The following is a 21694-nucleotide window of genomic DNA, read 5'->3' on the forward strand; positions in this document are numbered from 1 at the left end:
GGGAACTTCATAACATGCACTGATGACAATAAGGGGCCGGTGCTATCAGAATGATGACAACAGTTATCGTATAAATACCTCTACTGCATTAATTTTTTACCTCTAAGTGCTTTTAGGTGGATGACCTTAACATGTTGCCCTTAAAACAACCCTATGAAGGAGGGAGGGGCACTGAGGGTTATTGCTGTTTTATAGATGGTGAAATGGAGTCCCAGGACTTTATGCAATTTGCCCAAGGTCAAGATGCAAGGCCTGAAAGTCTCTACACCCAGCACAGAACAACAGGTCTCTGTTGGTCTGCACCTCTGTAGCAGGGGGGACAATGAAGTTCTCAGACAAAGAGTGGGAGGACTCCCATAAAAAAGAGTCCTGGGGCTTCAGGGCTTCAGGAAATACCACCCCACCCCATACCACTCTCTGCATGAGGTTCAGGAAACTCATGACTCTCCCCTTAAAAACCTGATGTTCCAGAGCTGGTGTCCTAGTGAGGACTGTTGATCCTTATACAGAACAACTGCTTTCCCAGTGTTGATAGGTGAGTGGTGGGAAGTATGACTGTGATTCTCTGATCTTTGAACCTTGGTGTGTTCTTAGTCTTAGAACGGAAAAGTGTTTTCAGATACAAGAGCTGGTGAACCCTGTTCTTACTTGAGGAAGGGACTTGCTCGTATCTTACCATCCTCCTTGCTGTCCCTGAGGAGCAGAGAGGGACCTGTGAGGATGTGTAACGACAAAGGCAGACCGGCTGGAAACGCCGAGTGTCGTGCCCACAGACACACGCTCCCCTGGGGTAAAGCCTTGTTGTCATTGTTTAGCTTCTCAGCTGTGTCCAACTCTTGTGTGACCCCATGGGCTGTAACCTGCCAGGCTCCTCTGTCCATGGGGTTCTCCAGACAGGAATACTGAAGTGGGTTGCCCTTCCTTCTTCGGGGAATCTTTCTGATCCAGGGATCGAACCCGCATCTCCTGTCTCCTGCATTGGCAGGCAGATCTTTACCATTTGTGCCAACTGGGAAACACTACTGACATTTTACCATAAATTTATTATTGCTTATGAGGGCTCTTTGCAGGGACTTCCCTGGTGGTCCAGTGGTTAGGACTCTGGGCTTCCACTGCAGAGGATTTGGGTTCAATCTCTGGTCGAGGAACTTTGACCCCACATACTGTGCCCTGTGGGCCGCCTTTCCCCCCAGAAAATGCTCTTCACTTAAGGGAAACAACTGATTTTACTGTTTTTGCTAACTCCTTTAAGCAAAGTTGGTTAGTGATGAAGACAAGAAAAAAAATGCATTGTATATTCACTAGCTGGCTTCCCCGATGGCTCAGTAGTAAAGAATCCGCTTGCCAGTGCAGTAGCCACGGGAGATGCGGGTTTGATCCTTGGGTCGAGAAGATCCCCTGGAGGAGGGCATGGCAACCCACTCCAGTACTCTTGCCTGGAGAATCCATGGACAGAGGAGCCTGGTGGGCTTCAGTCCACGGGGTTGCAAAGAGTCAGACACGGCTGAGCGACTAAATAGCCCATCCCTATAACGCTAACATTTTGGTTTAAGCAGTTGGCAACCCACTCCAGCTTTCTTTCCTGAAGAATCCCATGGACAGAGGAGCCTGGTGGGCCGCGGTCCATGGGGTTGCAAAGAGTCGGACCCGACTGAATGACTGAGCATGCGTGCATACTCGCTAGCAACTTGGTGAGAAAAGGTCTTTTACTGTCTCTCTTTTGTTGTTTTTTCCATGCCTAGCTTGCCACTGGAACTCAGAGCGTTGCCAAGTGTCTGCAGCGCAGTTTTGTTGTGTGGGATGTGTAAAAGGAGAAACGGAGCAAATTCCTCCAACTTTTTTTTTTTTTTTATCTTCACAAAGACAGGTCCAAATCTCTTAGTTCTGCTTTAATCATCTGCCTCATGACAAGTCTGTGGATTCCCCAAATAACTGTGTCAAATCAGATTAAAAGTTTAATTCTGTGTTGGAAGACTGAGCTAGAAGGCCCCCGTGAGCCCAGGACCCTTCTCCCTCTTCCTGAAGACAGCTCCTGTGACCCTCGCTCGAGGACCCGTGGCGGGGTTAGGGAAAAGATGGAAAACAGTCATTGTAAAGGTGTCAACCGCTTGGAACGCTGCAGGCGGCGACACCCTGGAGCTGGTAACTGGTGCTTCGGGCGCTGGTGAGGTATGCCCTGCTTGCCCTGAGCTGAAAGGCTCCCCCGGAGCCTCCCAGTCTGGGCTGTCATTGAGCTGCACCTCAGACAATGGGCTTCTCGGTGAGCTTTCTTCTGGGGCCCTCGATAGGCCCGAGCGGGGATGGCCTCTGAGAAGTGCGAGGACACAGCCCTCCTTTGTGTTAGAGCCGCAGGTCTTGTTGGGTGTTGCCAGCAGGCTGCCGACTTGGTTGACAGCCTCCCCACCTGCTCTCTCCCACTCAGCCTCCAGATTCCCAGGGCTCCCTGTGCACCCACCCACCGTCCTCCGTCCTCCTCAGCCTGCTCCCAGGGTGTCTGGGAGGGAGCCCCAAGGAGAGCCAGCGGGGTGCAAATAAGGTGAGACATCAGGGTGCACACGGGCCACAGAGGGGACAGGAAGCGGCACGTGGGACAGGAAGTCCCGTGAGCTCAGCACGCCCTCCAGGCTCCCCAAGAGCCCTGAGCGTCTGGGTGCACGCCGCGGGGTCGGGGGCGCTCCGGGAGCCCCCAGCTGTGCAGGCCGGGGCTGCCAGACGGAGCGAGAGAAAACGAGGGGCTCCAGGAAGCTCTGAGCTTCAGATGAGCACCACCAACAATGAATCTTTTCAGTGTAAGTGTGTCCCGTGTGATTTGGGGGGACGTGTATGTATATGTTTTTCCTAGGATATGTTCCATGTAGCATGTGGGACAAACTCATATTTTAAATAATTTGAAATTTAACTGGGCATCTTGTGTTTTATCTGGCACTCTTGATCCAGACCTTGTACTAAAAAAAAATTCCTTGTTTGTGATCTATTACCAATGGACATGGTATATTATTAATTTATATAGTATAATTTATTATATATAATATATAATTTATATATGATTATATAAATTATATTATAATTTATTATATATTTGTACATGAATATATATTTGTATTTATAAAAGTATATGATATATATATGATATATATAGTGTATGGGTTTATGCTTATAAAATATATGTGGACTGTATATATTGTGTATAAATAATATGCTATATAGTACATAGTTTATGTAAATATAAATAATATATAAACAGTTATAAATGATATATAATGTAATATATAAATATATTAATGTGGATAATATATAAAATATAACTTTAAACAGAAATAATATGCAGATATACTAATCAAATATAAAATATACTGATGAAATATATATGTTACACATGATCTATTATAGAATTGTATATATTATACAATGTAATTATATATATGTTTATATTTATGAAATACACAAATTATTAATTTTCGTGTATTATATAACTAGTTAACTACATGTGGATGGGGTTACTTTTGAAAGTCGCCCGAATCTCTCACCGTTCTGTGCAGGGCCTGCCCTTGGCCTCTGCAGCAATGCTGACCTGCAGCCCCTTCGGGCGGGGCTCATTTTCATGCCTCTACTCTATTTCAGGGACAGTTTGCTCTCCTGAGGTCCCTTCCCCGGTCTGCATGGCTAACGTACCATCAGGGTTCAACCAGCCTGAGAGCCACTTCTCAGGTGCCTTGTGAACTCAGCCAGTTGCCTCAGAGGTCACTGTCACCAGCAGTGATGACTCAGATGCTGCTGATTGCGTAGGGTGGGGAGTGTGGCAAACTGCATATTCGTGCTCTGTGTCCCTAGGTGCCTCGGTCGTGTCTGACTCTTTGCGACCCCGTGGACTGTAGCCCACCAGGCTCCTCTGTCCAGGGGATTGTCCAGGCAAGAATACCGGAGTGGGTTGCCATGTCCTCCTCCAGGGGATCTTCTGGACCCAGGGACCGATCCCGAGTCTCTGTGTCTTCTGCACTGGCAGGTGGGTTCCGTCTGGGAAGCCCTAAGTATGTTCGTTCAAATTCAAAGACCTCTATTCTTAGAGTGTTCCAGCTGGACCTCCGGTTCTAAGCGTCTCAGTCTCCACCTAGGCTCATTGCCTTTTGCTTTGTGCCCCTACACCCCCGTGTTTGCTTTTATCTCAGCCCCTAACCACACGATCAGAATTCCGACCTGGGCTGTGACATTTCACTGTCAAGTGCTGAGTGCAAAGCCCTGCCTAAGGGTTTGCACCTTAGGAGCGTGGGGTGTTGTTGCCGTTTAGTTGCTCAGTTGTGTCCGACTCTTAGCGACCCCCTGGACTGTACCCACCAGGCTCCTCTGTCTATGGGTTTTCCCAGGCAAGAGTACTGGAGTGGGTTGCCATTTCCTTCTCCAGGGGATCTTCCCCACCCAGGGATCAGACTCATGTTTCCTGAATTGGCATGTGGATTCTTGACCGCTGAGCCATCTGGGAAGCCCTGTGGGCTGTACTTGGCTGTATCTAATGGGGGCTCATGGGTATTTGCTGAATGGTTGATGGCTGGATGTGTAGATCATGGAATGAACTCCACCTTTCCTTCTGCTGTTATTCCCATGAGCACCCCAACTCTGAGACTGGGGATGGAATCAAGGAACCAAAGGTAGTCTCCACACTTAATATCCCAACCTCCATGTATGCTTGTTTGCAGACTCACACAGAGCCTTCCTTACCCTGAATAAGGACTGAGAAATTCTCTGATTGTAATATTTCCTCCTCTTGTGGATAAAGGAGTATGAGAGGATGATTACGATCGTGCAAAGTTTGGCTCCCTCTCCTTCATGCATGTACCTGGAGGTGAGAGTAAATCCAGCCTGTACGAGCTCTGGCTTTCAATGAAAATGTCTCAAAAACTTCATCCCTCTTTTCATTAACTGCTGCTGCTGAGGCTCCTCCCTAGGGCCCCTGTCAAAAGAAAATGCTCTTCACCCTGTTTTGTCTAATGCTGATTTTGTTTTCTTCTTCTGAAACTGTTGTAAGTGGTTGGAATCATTATCCATAAACGTGTTAATGTGTTTAAAACATCCTCATTTAAATTGGTGGAAACAGGTCACAGGCGGTTGTGTGATCTCTCACCCCGGTTGGTTTCTCCTTCCCTCTGCACAGTGGTGGCTTTTGGTGCTCATTAGGGCCAAGGCATGGGCTCAGTCCTTGTTTGGGCCTTTTGGACTTCATGGGGAGCCACAAAGCAAAACCTGAATCCTGCTCAGTCTTCTTGGACTTGCATCAGAGGGAGACTGTACAGGAGTCAGTGCATCAGGTCTGCTGGAAACCAGGGACCAGGCCCACAGGAAGGAATGGGCCACTTTCTTGACCCAGGGGGCTTTGTGCCATGTGTTCCCCACCAAGCAGGTCAGAAGAGGTGTGATCGTCAGGGTCCCGCCCAAGGCCCGCCTGGGGGTGTCCTCAGGCTTGGCCCCCATCCCTTATGCTGTGTCTACCTTTGATTAGGAACTTACTGTTTCTTTCTTCTTTTTTGTTCATTGTACCATGCAGTATATGAGATCTTAGTTCCCTGACGAGGGTTTGAACTCACGTACCCTGAGTTGGAAGTTTGAAGTCTTAACTACCTAACTGCCAAGGAAATGCCTAGGAATTTACTCTTAATTTAATGACTTGCTGCTTTGACTTTCCTTGCCCCTTAATATAGGGTAAGGTACATCAGTCATTCATTCATTCAAACAGTAATTTGTCACAACAGTTACTTAAAAGAAATTACTGATTGATTTAATTTTTATTTTTTCCTATGCCAGTCTTCGTTGCAGTTCCCAGGCCCTAGAGCAGAGGCTCAGAAGTCACGGCGCACAGCCTTAGTTGCTCCTTGGCATTCGGGAAATTCCTGGACCAGGGATCAAACCTGTGTCTCCTGCTTTGGCAAGCAGATTCGTAACCACTGAGCCACGGGGAAGCTCAAAACTATTTATTTAGTATCTCCTAAGCCTCAGCAGATGAAGCAGACGCAGTTGATACAGTCATCAGTCTTGCATTTAGAGGGAAGACACACACAAAAGTACATGAGCCTGTGCAAATTTGCTCATGATTGATGCCATAAGGAAACATGCATCAGAGTAAGGAGGGTCTCAAGGAAGGACAGGATGATGTTTGGGGAGGAGTATGATGCTGGGGTTACATGACAAAAGGGATCCTGTCTCAGCTTCCACAAACGTGTGACCTGAGCAGGGTTACTGAACTAGCCTGTGCCTTTGTTATCACATCTGTTCAGTTCAGTTGCTCAGTCGTATCCGACTGATAAGACCTTTTGCGACCCCCTAGACTGCAGCACGCCAGGCTTCCCTGTCCATCACCAACTCCCAGAGTTTACTCAAACTCATGTCCATTGAGTTGGTGATGCTATCCAACCATCTCATCCTCCGTCATTCCCTTCTCCTCCGGCCTTCAATCTTTCCCAGCATTAGGGTCTTTTCAGAGTCAGTTCTTCGATTCAGGTGGCCCTGTTGTAGTTTCAGCTTCAGCATCAGTCCTTCCAATGAATATTCAGGACTGATTTCCTTTAGGATGGACTTGTTGGATCTCCTTGCTGTCCAAGGGGGCTGCCTCGATGGCTGCTTCTGAGACAATGAATGTGGAGCCAACTCTGAGTCTTTCTTGCTGTGGTTCCCTTTCTTCTGATCCCACACTTTTGTCTGGTTACAGCTGGAGAGTCCCAGCCTCTGTGTGTGTGTGTGTGCGCATGCACACGCTCAATCGTGTCTGACTCTTGGTGCCTCCGTGGACTGTAACTGCCAGGCTCCTCTGTCCATGGGATTTCCCAGGCAAGAATACTGGCGTGGGTAAACCATTTCCTCCTCAGGGGATCTTCCTGACCCAGGGATCAAACCGACGTCTCCTGCATCTCCTGCATTGACTGGCGGATTCTTCACCTCTGAACAACCTGGGAAGCCCCATCCCAGCCCTACTTCCCATGTAATCCCAACATATCCAGAAATGACTACTTCTTTCTTGAAGTGAAAGTTATTCTAGATGCCTATGGAGTACTTCCCTGGTGGCTCAGTTGGTAAAGAATCCACCTGCAATGCAGGAGACCCCAGTTCAATTCCTGGGTTGGGAAGATCCACTGGAGAAGGGATAGGCTACCCATGCCAGTATTCTTGGGCTTCCCTGGTGGCTCAGCTGGTAAAGAATCTGCCTGCAATGAAGGAGCCCTGGGTTTGATCTCTAGGTTGGGAACATCCCCTGGAGAAGGGAAAGTCTACCCACTCCAGTATTCTGGCCTGGAGAATTCCATGGACTATGTAGTCCATGGGGTTGCAAAATTGTCAGACATGACTGAGGAACTTTCACTCACTTCACAGGGAGGGAGAAAATATTTCTAAGACGTCATCCCACACCAGTGAAAGGGGAAGACAGGATATAACTTTCATGCTTCTCTTTCACATATAATTTGGGAGGTAAGGGGAAAGATTTAAGTTGTTCCATTAAGTAGTTTTGTGTGTGTGCATATGATGCTATTAAACTAAGCCATGTAAAACTGTTAACATTTATTGTTGACCTATAAACTCAGCAATTTCATGGGGTTGAATTTATTAAACATGCAGATATTAGGTTGGATTTCTGTTTTTTTTTTTCCTTAACAGCTCCCAGCATCAATTTGATTTCTTCATTTAAATAAATAAGCACCCACTGAACCTTTTCCATGCTCCAGACCATGGCTCACAAGTGAAATTAGGTTCAGGTTTGTTTCTGAAACCACTTTTGGAAAATTCTCAAGTTGACATGATGCATTTTTCTCAATACAGTTATTTTTCATCTTTAAATTATACTTAACTTTCATCATGCACTTATTAACTTATTTCCAGGCACAGATTGGGCTGCCAGAAATAAAATATGACTAATATCATCGACCATGGGAAGAAATGCTAGCAAAATGTTTTTCTGTCTCATAAAGAATACACACACTCACCCACACATATGTGTACATGGAGAGAGGGGAAGGGAGAAGGTGGAGAAGAAGGGAGAGAGAGGAATTTTGCTTTGTTACACATCTTTAAGTTCTGTTTGCAACCTTATCATCTTCATATCTAGTTAGCCAAAAAGTTCATTCGGGTTTTTCTGTACCATCTTATGGTGAAACCTGAGCAAACTTTTTGGCCAACCCAATGTTTAATTTTTCTCTTATTTATTAATAATCTGTAAAAATTCTTTCTAATAATAGAAAGTAGTTATGGTAGTCTAGAATCAGTAATTTAAACAAATGACCAAGAAATTGTGAAAGATGGTTTCTACATATACTTGTATACGTCTTGAAAGATTCCTTCATATTCTTTGTTTAGCAACATTTCACTCTTCGTGTTTATGAGTGAGAGAAGCACTTCGGTGAAAGTCAAACTGTCTCTACACGTGGGCCCTCTGATTCTGGGTCTCTCAGGAGCTCTTTCTTGCTGTCTGTGTTTTTCTGGCTTCCCTGCCTTCCTCCAAATTCCCAAGCAGAAAACTCAAAAGGTTAGAGGTTGTGGATGGACGGTTGATTGTGAGCATCTCTGAGAGGCAGGCAGTGTGACCAATTTATTAACCATGTGTTTCCCATCCCAGGGGTTAGCTGGGTTACCTGCCAGCCCCTAATTAGCGAGTGTGAAACATCTTTGTTACCTCGGGCTAGTGAGCTGAAGTTAAATGGATCCCAAGGAACAGCATAGCCTGGAAGAGGAGATAACTGCAGTAGCGTGTCCCTCATACAGAAGGGCGTGTGCGTATTTCTGTAGCTGGAAGTTGTCAGCGCATCTCACCAACACGGAGCCAGAGCTGAGACTAAAAATGCCCCCAAATGGTCTACTATTTCAATGAAGTCTGAAATAATTAAAAAAAAAAATCTTTAAATTAGGGAAAGGTGAGAATTTTGTTTCTTTAGGAAAGAATTTTTCTCCTGTTGGGCATTTTAAACCTTTATTAAAAAGGAGTTCCATAAATTCTTAAAAACCTCCTTCAATATTTTATTTTTGTTTAAAAAATTTTTTTATTGGAGTAAAGTTGATTTACAGTGTTGTATTAATTTCAAGTGTATAGCACAGTGAATTAGCTATACATACACATATGCATGCTTGGGTACTCAGATACTCAGTCGTGTCCCATTCTTTGTGATCCCCTGGACTGTAGCCCACCGGGCACCTCTGTCCATGGGATTCTCCAGGCAAGAATACTGGAATGGGTTGCTCTCCTCCAGGGGCTCTTCCCGACCCCAGGGATCGAACTCCTGTCTCTTGCTGCTTGCATCGGCAGTGGGTTCTTTACCACGGGACACCTGGGAAGCCCAGTGGTCTACACACTGAGTAGGTGAAGCTGTCCCTTGAGCAGGGTTATCACTGGCACTGCTGATACTTTGGATTGACTAATTCTTGGCTGGGGGATGGTACTTTGCATTCTAGAATGTTTAATAGCATCCCAGCCCTCAATCACCTAAATGCTAGTAGCAACCTCCTGCCCCAGATATGACAATCAAAAATGTCTCCAAACACTGCAAAATGTTCCCTTCGGGGCAAAACCACCCCTTGGTGAGAACCACAACTATAGGATAAAGTGTATGAGTTAAAAAAAAAAAAAAGAATTAGGTGGGAAATATTCTTGTATGGTCTCAATTAGAAAAACAACTGTCAATGAACAGAATAGCTCTTCACTGAATTTAAATAAGTTTGTATACATATTACCTCAATAGCCAACTTTCATGAGAATGAAAGTGATCTTTACTGTGATTTGACAGCATCACCTTTCAATTTCAAAGATTTTGAGTAGCTGTTCTAACAAATTACAGCAATCAGTCTGGAATGTTTGATTGGCCAACAAAAATAAAAAGTCTCTACATATGTCATCAATTTTATCACTCATGTAGTCACAGCCCTACTCTAAGAAAGAAATAATTTTTTAGTTCTTCATCTTGCAACGTTCTGAGCCACTTGGAAGGTGGACTTAAAATGGAAGGAGAGCTGGTGGCAAGAACACTGTGCATAATTTTATTCCCTCCCACGCCTTCCAGCATTTGACCTTTCACAACAAGGACTTCCTGGTCCCTAACTCTTATGAAAATAAAATTCCTTCCTAGGATTTATTGGGAATTCACTTGATGAGTCAGAAAACCCAACAAGATACACTTTTATGGCTACAGAAAACATGGAAGTAGAAATCTGTACAAGCTAACCAAAACCTAGTAATTGCGTGTATTTTAAACAGTATTTAATTGTTGGAGAACTATCACAAAATTCTCTCCTAAACGAATACTGCATTATTATAAGACACCTGGTAATGAAGGCTTTAATATGTTTACTAGAGTCAGTCAACGGTGAAGTTCACTCAGGAGTACCCAGTCTGATGGAGCTAATGTCAGAAGACCAGTTAATAAAACCAACACATTCCAATTGTTTGATATAAGAGCTTGTTGGGAGTGTGACTTTTTTTTTAAGGCCATTTAATTACATACCCTGATGTCTTCGCTCAGCCATTCTCTAAAATATATTTTCCCAATTTCGGCATATACCCCTTCTCCACTCTCAATTAGCTCTTGCACTGGGCCTTGGCTTCCAAGCCCCGTAAGTAATAGTCGCTTAATTTTCCAAGCCATAAATCAGGTAGGCTTACGCTCCATAGCTCATGTTCCATTTGTTTTTAATCAAGGGCAGCCTGGTACTCAGAGGTCGGAAGCTTTAATTCAGAGGGGCTCCCACCACTTTTGGAGGGAGACATCTTTTTGGTTTTCTAGAATTCCCTTTGTGAATGTTTTAAGTATCCTTTTGGAAAACATTGGAATATGTACAGCATCTCATACAGAATTTACTGACCTACACACGACCACAGCTCTCAGACTAAAAGGAGCGTCTAACAACATTCCTTCACTTATGTGTTCTGATTTTTGATGTTGTCCTTTCAAAAGAAATGCAGTCGCAGGGAAAAGGGACGTGAGGAAGGGAGTTAGAAGGTATTACATTTCTAGAAGTCATTTTAATGAAATAGTTCTAATAAGAAGTAGTATCATTGGGATGGTTTAGGTTCATCACCTTGAGAAAGAAGAACGTTAATTAACCTCTTTTGAAGTTTATAAAGATTGAGAGTTCCAGTGCAGTATTTTAGGGCTTCCCTGGTGGCTCAGTGGTGAAGAATCTGCCTGCCAGGGCAGGAGATGTGGGTTCAATCCCTGGGTTGGGAAGATCCCCTGGAGAAGGAAATGGCAACCCATTCCAGTATTTTTCCCTGCAAAATCCTGTGGACAAAGGAGCCTGGTGGGCTACAGTCCATGGGGTTGCCATGGACACAACTGAGTCACTAAACAACAAGAACAACAACAAAACATCTTTCAGCCGGGGAAGACGGCTAAAAAATATGGGATATATCTGATCTATGCAATTTAAGGTAGTAATTAGAAAAGCAAAAAGAAAGCAAAAATGGGCAAGTAAATACAGGAAAACCTGACTCAATAAAGTCTTTAGGACATAGTTTTCAGTTAAAGAAAAAAAATGCATGTGACATGTGTATACTCACAGTATTGGATTTTATTTGTATTTATATGGATTGTGTCATGCTACATATGTATATACATGCACAGAACTGTGTGCAGATTAGCCACTGTTTTACATTATCTGTGTGACATGTACTCTCCATTAGTGATGCTGAACGAGTCATTTGTTCATTTATTTATTCATTTATCAGACGTTTATCAAATATTTGTTGAACATCTTCTATGTGTCATGTCTTATACTAAGACCTAAAAATGTTGTCTGTGCTTCTCCTGGAGAGTATTTTATATCACAGGAGCCACACTATTGACTTAAGATATCAATAGCATACAACAGGACACATGTTAAAAAAGAGGTAAGTGTAAAGAAAGGTAAAACCAGAATAGAGGGAGAAGTGGCTCCATCTGAGGTGCTTTGGAAGGCTCTACAGAGCAGCTGAGCAAATGGGTCGGCCTTTGAAGGATTAGCCAATACAAGAAATGGAATAACATTCCAGAAGGAGTAATGGAACATACAGTGGATTATCATCATGGATGTACACGGTATGGGTGGGAAAATGTAAATATTTTGCATGTTATGCTATAGAGGAGAGTGCCATTGAAGACCAGAAGCATCATTAGATGGTTCCTTTCACAAAGACAGCTGGTCAACCATAAGGACCTATTGTAGAGTGCAGGGAACTCTGCTCAATACCGTGTAACAACCTAAATCCCAAAGAGTTTGAAAAAGAATAGATACATCTGTATGTTTAACTGAATCACTTTGCTATATACCTGAATCTAATACAGAATTGTTAATCATCTTTACTCCAATATAAAATAAATTTTTAAAAAATATTGCTGGATAATTTGGAAGACAAAGATATTAGGGGAAAGTAAAACACTGGCAAATGTTTTACAGGAATCCAAGTGGGAGATGATGAAAGGAAGGACTATGGAATTGGAAAAGAGAAAATGGACATGATAGATACTTCAGAATTTTCAGGATGAACTTGAAAAAGGTCACTGTGTAATTTGGGAGCATTTTTCAAGCTATTTGTCAAGTTTTTTTTTTTTTTAATTTCTACTCAGTCATTTTTTTTTTTTTTGTCCCTGTTTCCGTGGAAGCCCTGGTATCCAGTCAATTAAAGAAATGATGGATAGTGGGTGGCCCAGAAGCCTCTTCGTGGTGACTAATGGTTTCAGTGACCTTCATGTGAAAGAGCAGTTGTAGATACTGGCAGGAGGGGAGGGTGCCCCTCCCCAGGGTGAGTGCCAGCTCTAGGACACTGTTCCAGATGTCCTGGGGAGTCCAGTGGTCTTTATCCCCATCTCCAACAGCATCCAGGGAATACACTCCACAAGCAGATGCCTTTAGCCACAGGATGGGGACTCCTGTAATTGCTTACATTTGGCATCCAAGGTCTCACCACAAGGTTGGCAGAGATCAGTCACACACAGAGAAGGACGTGTCTGTGGGCATGACCCCCTCCAAAGCCGTGGTCTCATGGGTGGAGGTGACTCAGGGTGGAAGGACCACGTGAGAGCTCTGCAGTCAGCAGGAGGGCCTGAGGTTGGGTTTGTATTAACACCCTCAGCTTTGGCTACTTTGCTAAACCTCAGAAGGGTGGCTTGGAGGCTGGAAACGTTACAGGGAAAGACCTGCTGGGGAGTGGCCTGGTCCAGCAGACCTTGATCTTTGTGCTCGGAATCTCCTCTGAGCAGGCCCTCTGTGCGGTCCTCATGGCACCAGGGGAGGAAGAGCACAAGAGTGAAGCTCCTCTGTATTAGTGCATAGAGTCCACCTCACCTCTTACAAAGCCTTCATACATGGGAAACTCATGTCTAGAAGAAAGGTCAGTTGTTGGTGGGATGAGTGTTTTTTAAATATTTGTGTTTGGCAGCATCAAGTCTTAGTTGGGGCAGGAGGGATCATGTTGTACCAGAGACTGAACCTTGGCCCCTGCATTGGAAGGTGGATTTTTCACCACTGGGCCACCAGGAAAGTCCCACTTTTTTTTTTTTTTTAAATCCTAATAAGCTTACTCCCCTCCAGCTGCCATCTTTTGCAGGAGGAAAGTGGAGGAGGCAGCTCCCATCTGATGGGGGCTTCCCTGGTGGATCAGACGGTAAAGAATCTGTCTGCAGTGCGGGAGACTGGGATTCACTCCCTGGGTCAGGAAGATCTCTTGGAGAAGGGAAGGGCAACCCACTCCAGTATTCTTGCCTGGAGAGCCCCATGGACAGAGGAGCCTGGTGGGCTGCAGTCCGTGGGGTCACAAAGAGTTGGACAGGACTCTGCACAACTAACACTTTCATACTTTCCCACCCAAAGGAAAACCCACCTGTGTGTCTGTGTGATGTCTCTAAGCATACAGGTTCACTGTGTGTGTGTCTCAGTATTTTATCCCCATGATCACTGAAAGGCAGGAGACAGCTCACAGGACAGGATTCCTCCTCCCTTTGATTCATACACCCTCCACTTCCTTGAGCCTCTGTGCTCACACGCCAATGGCGCACTACTTACGCCACTTTTCCTTTTCCTTCTCCTCCTCACTGCTTCCGCTTTTTGACCTCCTGTGTCTTGCTTTCTTTGACTTTTCCTCTTTTTCCTCTTTCATGTTTTTTTCCATGTCTCAGGGAAGAGTCAAGATTAACTGACCAGTTCATTTGTTTCTGTGTTTACTGCTGTGTGGATTTAAAGGAGAATATGTGGAGAGTGGTGTGTGTGGGTGTGTGTGTGAGAGAGAACATCAAAGTGTGAGAACTCATGAGAGTTTTGGTAGGTGGCAAACAAAATATACTATTGGAAATAAACATATATAGCACAGGAAATTCTACTCAATATTCTGTAATAACCTACATGGGAAAAGAATCTGAAAAATAACGAATATATGTATAGGTGTAACTGAATCGCTTTACTGTACACCTGAAACTAACACAACACTATAAATCAAATACACGCCAATATTAAGTAAATATTAAAAAAGAATAAACGTACACAAATTTAATCATCCTGAAAGTTGTATTCTGAAAGTCTTAAAAGCATGCTTTGTTAACCAGATTTGGAATACTATTTTTGATACGATGAATGAATGTAGTGACCCAAGAGTATTAAGTTGAAATGCAATTATAAGTAAAATGGAGTAAATTAAAAAAAAGAAATTAGAACAAAATACCCTAGCTGGGGATAATTCTGCTTCTTGAAGATGCTTATAGAATTCGTATGGGGAAATGACATTCCCTGTCTTCTTTACTTGCAGAGATTGGTGGGGAAGCATGATATGTCTTAAGAGTTAGTTCTTGTTGTTCAGTCACTCAGTCTTGTCTGACTCTCTGCTAACCCCATGGACTGCAGCACTCCACGCTTCCCTGTCCTTCACTATCTCCCGAGTTAGTGATGTCATCCAACTGTCTCATCCTCTGTCATCCCCTTCTCCTGCCTTCAATCTTTTGCAGCATCAGGGTCTTTTCCAATGAGTCAGCTCTTCCCATCAGGTAACCAAAGTATGGGAGTTTCAGCATCAGTCATTCCAGTGAATATTCAGAGTTGATTCCCTTTAGGATGGACTGGTTTGATCTCCTTGCAGTCCAAGGGACTCTTAAGAGTCTTCTCCAGCACCACAATTTGAAAACATTAATTTTTTGGTGCTCAGCCTTCTTTATGGTCCAACTGTCACATCTGTAAATGAGCAAAAACCAATTTTATTTCCTAGAACATCCTAGATGAGTTTGGGGCCAGGCTAAGGTGGACCAGAGCCTCTGAAGCAGGGCTGGGGGTTGGACGGCTGCATCATTTAGCATAAGAAACTATTCACAGGAGGAGGAGGAGGAAATTGAGGCTAGACCCAGAGGAGGAGGAAGTGAGAAACAGGGGAGTGGCTGCAGCACAAAACAGAGACAGCCAGTGAGAGGCGTCCTGAGGCGGCGTCAGCCAGAGAGAGGCGTCCTGAGGTGACGTCAGCCAGTGGAATGTTCATGCAAGCACATGCTCCATTGGCCACTATGATATCTGGTAATGAAACTATCTTGTTTCATTCTTTAACCTCCAGCCTGTTTAACCTCAAACTTCCTTTTGCAATCAATCCATCTTACTGATTGTATAGAACCGACTTTGGATGACACTGTCTGGAGAAAGGCGAGGCAAGTGGGAGGAGAAAACCCTCACGTGAGACGTAAATACTTCAGCAAGAGCAGGAACTTCCTTTAGAACATCCATTCCTTTACAACACCCACTGATCTTAGGAGAGAGGTCCACAGGTTACGGAATGGAGGCAATTTGTATACTCACCGAAATGTCCTCATGAAGTTGAATGATCTTGAAGATCTTGGAGTGTAAGGCGTTACACACACACACACACACACACACACACACACACAGACACACACAGACACACACAGACACACACACACACACACACACACACACACATTCTCACTAGCCAGCCTACATGATCTTGCTGGAGAGTCTTGTTCAGATCAGATCAGATCAGTCACTCAGTCGTGTCTGACTCTTTGCGACCCCATGAGTCGCAGCACACCAGGCCTCCCTGTCCATCACCAACTCCCGGAGTTCCCTGAGACTCACGTCCATCGAGTCAGTGATGCCATCCAGCCATCTCATCCTCTGTCGTCCCCTTCTCCCCCTGCCCCCAATCCCTCCCAGCATCAGAGTCTTTTCCAATGAGTCAACTCTTTGCATGAGGTGGCCAAAGTACTGGAGTTTCAGCTTTAGTATCATTCCTTCCAAAGAAATCCCAGGGCTGATCTTCAGAATGGACTGGTTGGATCTCCTTGCAGTCCAAGGGACTCTCAAGAGTCTTCTCCAACACCACAGTTCAAAAGCATCAATTCTTTGGCGCTCAGCCTTCTTCACAGTCCAACTCTCATATCCATACATGACCATAGGAAAAACCATAGCCTTGACTACACGGACCTTTCGTGGCAAAGTAATGTCTCTGCTTCTGAATATGCTATCTAGGTTGGTCATAACTTTTCTTCCAAGGAGTAAGTGTCTTTTAATTTCATGGCTGCAGTCACCATCTGCACAGATTTTGGAGCCCCAAAAATAAAGTCTGACACTGTTTCCACTGTTTACCCCGTCTATTTCCCATGAAGTGATGGGACCAGATGCCATGATCTTCGTTTTCTGAATGTTGAGCTGTAAGCCCACTTTTTCACTCTCCACTTTGACTTTCATCAAGAGGCTTTTGAGTTCCTCTTCACTTTCTGCCATAAGGGTAGTGTCATCTGCATATCTGAGGTTATTGATATTTCTCCCCGCAATCTTGATTCCAGCTTGTGTTTCTTCCAGCCCAGCGTTTCTCATGATGTACTCTGCATATAAGTTAAATAAGCAGGGTGACAATATACAGCCTTGATGAACTCCTTTTCCTATTTGGAACCAGTCTGTTGTTCCATGTCCAGTTCTAACTGTTGCTTCCTGACCTGCATATAAGTTTCTCAAGAGGCAGGTCAGGTGTTCTGGTATTCCCATCTCTTTCAGAATTTTCCACAGTTTATTGTGATCCACACAGTCAAAGGCTTTGGCATAGTCAATAAAGCAGAAATAGATGTTTTTCTGGAACTCTCTTGCTTTTTCCATGATCCAGCGGATGTTGGCAATTTGATCTCTGGTTCCTCTGCCTTTTCTAAAACCAGCTTGAACATCTGGAAGTTCACGGTTCACATATTGCTGAAGCCTGGCTTGGAGAATTTTGGCATTACTTTAGTAGCGTGTGAGATGGGTGCAATTGTTTGAGCATTCTTTGGCATTGCCTTTGTTTGGGATTGGAATGAAAACTGACCTTTTCCAGTCCCATGGCCACTGCTGAGTTTTCAAATTTGCTGGCATATTGAGTGCAGCACTTTCACAGCATCATGTTTCAGGATTTGGAATAGCTCAACTGGAATTCCATCACCTCCACTAGCTTTGTTCGTAGTGATGCTTTCTAAGGCCCACTTGACTTCACATTCCAGGATGTCTGGCTCTAGGTCAGTGATCACACCATCGTGATTATCTGGGTCGTGAAGATCTTTTTGTACAGTTCTTCTGTGTATTCTTGCCATCTCTTCTTAATATCTTCTGCTTCTGTTAGGTCCATACCATTTCTGTCCTTTATCGAGCTCATCTTTGGTATCTCTGATTATCTTGAAGAGATCCCTAGTCTTTCCCATTCTGTTGTTTTCCTCTATTTCTTTGCATTGATTGCTGAAGAAGGCTTTCTTATCTCTTCTTGCTATTCTTTGGAACTCTGCATTCAGATGCTTATATCTTTCCTTTTCTCCTTTGCTTTTCACTTCTCTTCTTTTCACAGCTATTTGTAAGGCCTCCCCAGACAGCCATTTTGCTTTTTTGCATTTCTTTTCCCTGGGGATGGTCTTGATCCCTGTCTCCCGTACAATGTCACGAACCTCATTCCATAGTTCATCAGGCACTCTATCAGATCTAGGCCCTTAAATCTATTTCTCACTTCCACTGTATAATCATAAGGGATTTGATTTAGGTCATACCTGAGTGGTCTAGTGGTTTTCCCTACTTTCTTCAATTTAAGTCTGAATTTGGCAATAAGGAGCTCATGGTCTGAGCCACAGTCAGCTCCTGGTCTTGTTTTTGCTGACTGTATAGAGCTTCTCCATTTTTGGCTGCAAAGAATATAATCAATCTGATTTCTGTGTTGACCGTCTGGTGATGTCCACGTGTAGAGCCTTCTTTTGTGTTGTTGGAAGAGGGTGTTTGTTATGACCAGTGCATTTCCTTGGCAAAACTCCATCAGTCTTTGCCCTGCTTCATTTCGTATTCCAAGGCCAGATTTGCCTGTTACCCCAGGTGTTTCTTGACTTCCTACTTTTGCATTCCAGTCCCCTATAATGAAAAGGACATCTTTTTTGGGTGTCAGTTCTAAAAGGTCTTGTAGATCTTCATAGAACCGTTCAACTTCAGCTTCTTCAGCATTACTGGTTGGGGCATAGACTTGGATTACTGTGATATTGAATGGTTTGCCTTGGAAACGAATAGAGATCATTCTGTCGTTTTTGAGATTGCATCCGTGTACTGCATTTCGGACTCTTTTGTTGACCATGATGGCCACTCCATTTTTTCTGAGGGATTCCTGTCCGCAGTAGTAGATATAATGGTCATCTGAGTTAAATGCACCCATTCCAGTCCATTTTAGTTTGGTGATTCCTAGAATGTCGACATTCACTCTTGCCATCTCGTGTTTGACCACTTCCAATTTGCCTTGATTCACAGACCTGACATTCCAGGTTCCTATGCAATATTGCTCTTTACAATATTGGACCTTGCTTCTATCACCAGTCACATCCACAGCTGGGTATTGTTTTTGCTTTGGTTCCATCCCTTCATTCTTTCTGGAGTTATTTCTCCATTGATCTCTAGTAGCATATTGGGCACCTACTGACCTGGGGAGTTTCTCTTTCAGTATCCTATCATTTTGCCTTTTCATACTGTTCATGGGGTTCTCAAGGCAAGAATACGGAAATGGTTTGCCATTCCCTTTCCAGTGGACCACATTCTGTCAGATCTCTCCACCATGATCCACCCGTCTTGGGTTGCCCCCCAGGCATGGCTTAGTTTCATTGAGTTAGACAAGGCTGTGGTCCTAGTATGATTAGATTGACTAGTTTTCTATGAGTATGGTTTCAGTGTGTTTGCCCTCTGATGCTCTCTTGCAACACCTACCGTCTTACTTGGGTTTCTCTTACCTTGGGCGTGGGGTATCTCTTCACCGCTGCTCCAGCAAAGCGCAGCCATTGCTCCTTACCTTGGACGAGGGGTATCTCCTCACCGCCGCCCTTCTGACATTCAGTGTGGGATAGCTCCTCTAGGCCCTCCTGCGCCCGCGCAGCCACGGCTCCTTGGATGTGGGGTTGGTCCTCCCGGCCACCGCCCCTGGCCTCGGGCGTGGGGTTGCTCCTCCTGGCTGCCGCCCCTGGCCTCAGGCTTAGGGGCGTGGGGTAGCTCCTCCCGCCCGCTGCCCCTGGCCGCAGCTGCGGCGGGCGCCCCAAAGCGCAGCCGAGAGGAGCCACCCCACGTCCGAGGTCAGGGGCAGAAGCCGGGAGGACCCCATGCCCGAAGGGCGGCGGCCAAGAGGAGTTACCCCACGTCCGAGGTCAGGGGCGGCAGCCGAGAGTACCAGACTGCGACAGCACAGGAACGGCCAAGAGGAGCTACCCCGCGTCCGAGGTCAGGGGGCACGGCCGAGAGGAATTACCCCGCGTCCGAGGTCAGGGGCAGCGGCCGGGAGAGTCTTGTTAACTCTTGTCAAATAAGTTAATTCCCGCTAGTACTCAACAGAAATGCTGTTCTACCTGAGGTCGCAGATTTGACAGGCAGCTCAGTAGAACATTAGGGGCCACTAACAGAGGCTGCCCCCAGTGACTGCAGATTCAGGCTTGTATTTATCTGTACAGAATGTTTTCTTCGTCCCTGGCATCCTTGGAGGGTGTGTCTCTTTCCATTTGATTCTTGTGGCAGTTGTCACTGCTTTGGACTCCATGTCTTGACTTGCAGCTGGGTGTCCCCAGAGTAAATTTAATCACAATATCCCTCAAATGCTCTCCAAACCTGGTCAAGTTACTCTTATTCCTGTCAACAAACAAGAGCCAAGAGGTTAAATTGTTTAGATTTCCTTATATAACTTTCTCCTATTATAGGGGAAAAGGTACAGATAAGCCACTCTCAGGGGCTTCCCAGGTTACGTAGTAGTAAAGAATCCACCTGCCAATGCAGGAGACACAAGAGATGTGGGTTCGATATCTGGGTCAGGAAGATCCCCTGGTGGAGGGCATGGCAACCCATCCCATGGACAGAGGAGCCTGGAGGGCTGCAGTCCATGGGATCGCAGAGTCGGACGTGACTGAAGTGACTGAGCACACACTTAAGCCACTCTCAGAGCCCTCTGCCAGCTCTCCGGTTCCTCAGTGGGCACGTCCCTGTATCTCACAGGGGAGGGAAATGCTGCATTCACTTCATGGACCCCACTTGAGCGTCTTTGCCTTCACTCTGTCCCACACGGTTCGCTCACCTCTTCTTCGAGAGTACTCATGTTTCTACCACCTTTGAAACTGAAAAGTGAAAACAGCAAAATTCTCTTGTTCGTCATGACCCAATAGGAGATAGGGGTGAGCTGAGCTCTCTGCGAGGTGTTGAATGGATGAAAAGGACCCCAAACATATGGAAAATATGGAGAATGGGGTCTAAGTCATAAAAATAAAAATAAAATAAATAAAATAAATTGGGAATGCCAGTTTCTGGTAATGATTTGTTTTCACAGTAACTGAGAACTCCCTTAAACCTGCGATTAATCACACATTTATGGTGAGGGTAAGCTGGCAGAATTAGGGGGCTTGGGTTATTAGTGCAGCTGCTTTCCATTGATGAGATCTGAGTTCAAATCTCAACCCCGTGTTACAAATGAAAATGTCATTTTGAAAGTTAATTAGCTCCACGCAATAAATACTGGCTACTTGATTGATGTACCTGAAAAATCACTACCCGGAAAAAAAAAAATTATATATATGGCCCGTTAGGAGAGTCAAGCCAGTCAAAAAGTCAGACATTATTTAAACAATTTGCTTTTCTTAATAGTCCAACCACCTGCAAGTAAATAGAATTTATTAAAAGAAGGTGGGGTTTCTAGGAGTCAGAGTATGTGAAAGAAAGTCTGCAGGTATTAAGAACTGTAGAATTTTAGAACTAGGAAAAAAATCTTTAAAAGCTATCTAATCTAATCCTTGTGTGTTTTTTTTTTTTTTAAATAGAGGAGGGAATAGAAACTTGGGAGGTTAAGGGACTTGCTTAAGCCGAGCAGTTAACTGGTGGAGAGAGTGGGACTGGATGCCAGGTGTCTTGTTCATCACACATGTTCTCTGAATTATTCCCAGGGACTCAGCCCCGTTCTCCTTTCACTTAGCTTTTCCCCATGATTTGGGCATGGGTCTTATTTTTTAGTATATTTTCTGCTTCAAAAGATTCTTCTTCTATGAAGACAACTCAAACCTTATTAATACTTTTAAAAAGAATTTTTATTGGAGTACAATTGTTTGGGGCTTCCCAGGTGGCTCAGTCATAAGGAATTCACTTGCCAGTGCAGGAGATGCAAGAGACGTGTGTTCGATCCCTGAGTCAGAGGAATCTGCTCGAGAAGGAAATGGCAACCTGCTCCAGTATTCTTGCCTGGAAAATTCCATGGACAGAG

The 21694-nt window shown here is 44.7% G+C and overlaps 1 long non-coding RNA gene across 10 annotated transcripts in view; it reads left to right on the forward strand.

Annotated features, from left to right (window-relative positions):
• The window catches only part of LOC133232955 (uncharacterized), a 450067-nt gene that overhangs the window by 102741 nt on the left and 325632 nt on the right, over positions 1-21694 (forward strand). The window contains exon 5 of one of the 10 annotated variants that reach the window (XR_009731536.1): positions 1743-2980. The exons of the other annotated variants lie outside the window; for them this stretch is intronic. This is a non-coding gene — a long non-coding RNA (uncharacterized LOC133232955). Of the gene's footprint in view, positions 1-1742; positions 2981-21694 lie in introns of those variants that run through there. 10 annotated transcript variants of the gene reach the window in all.

The sequence above is a fragment of the Bos javanicus genome, chromosome 19 (assembly GCF_032452875.1).
Source record: "Bos javanicus breed banteng chromosome 19, ARS-OSU_banteng_1.0, whole genome shotgun sequence".
NCBI lineage: Eukaryota > Metazoa > Chordata > Mammalia > Artiodactyla > Bovidae > Bos > Bos javanicus.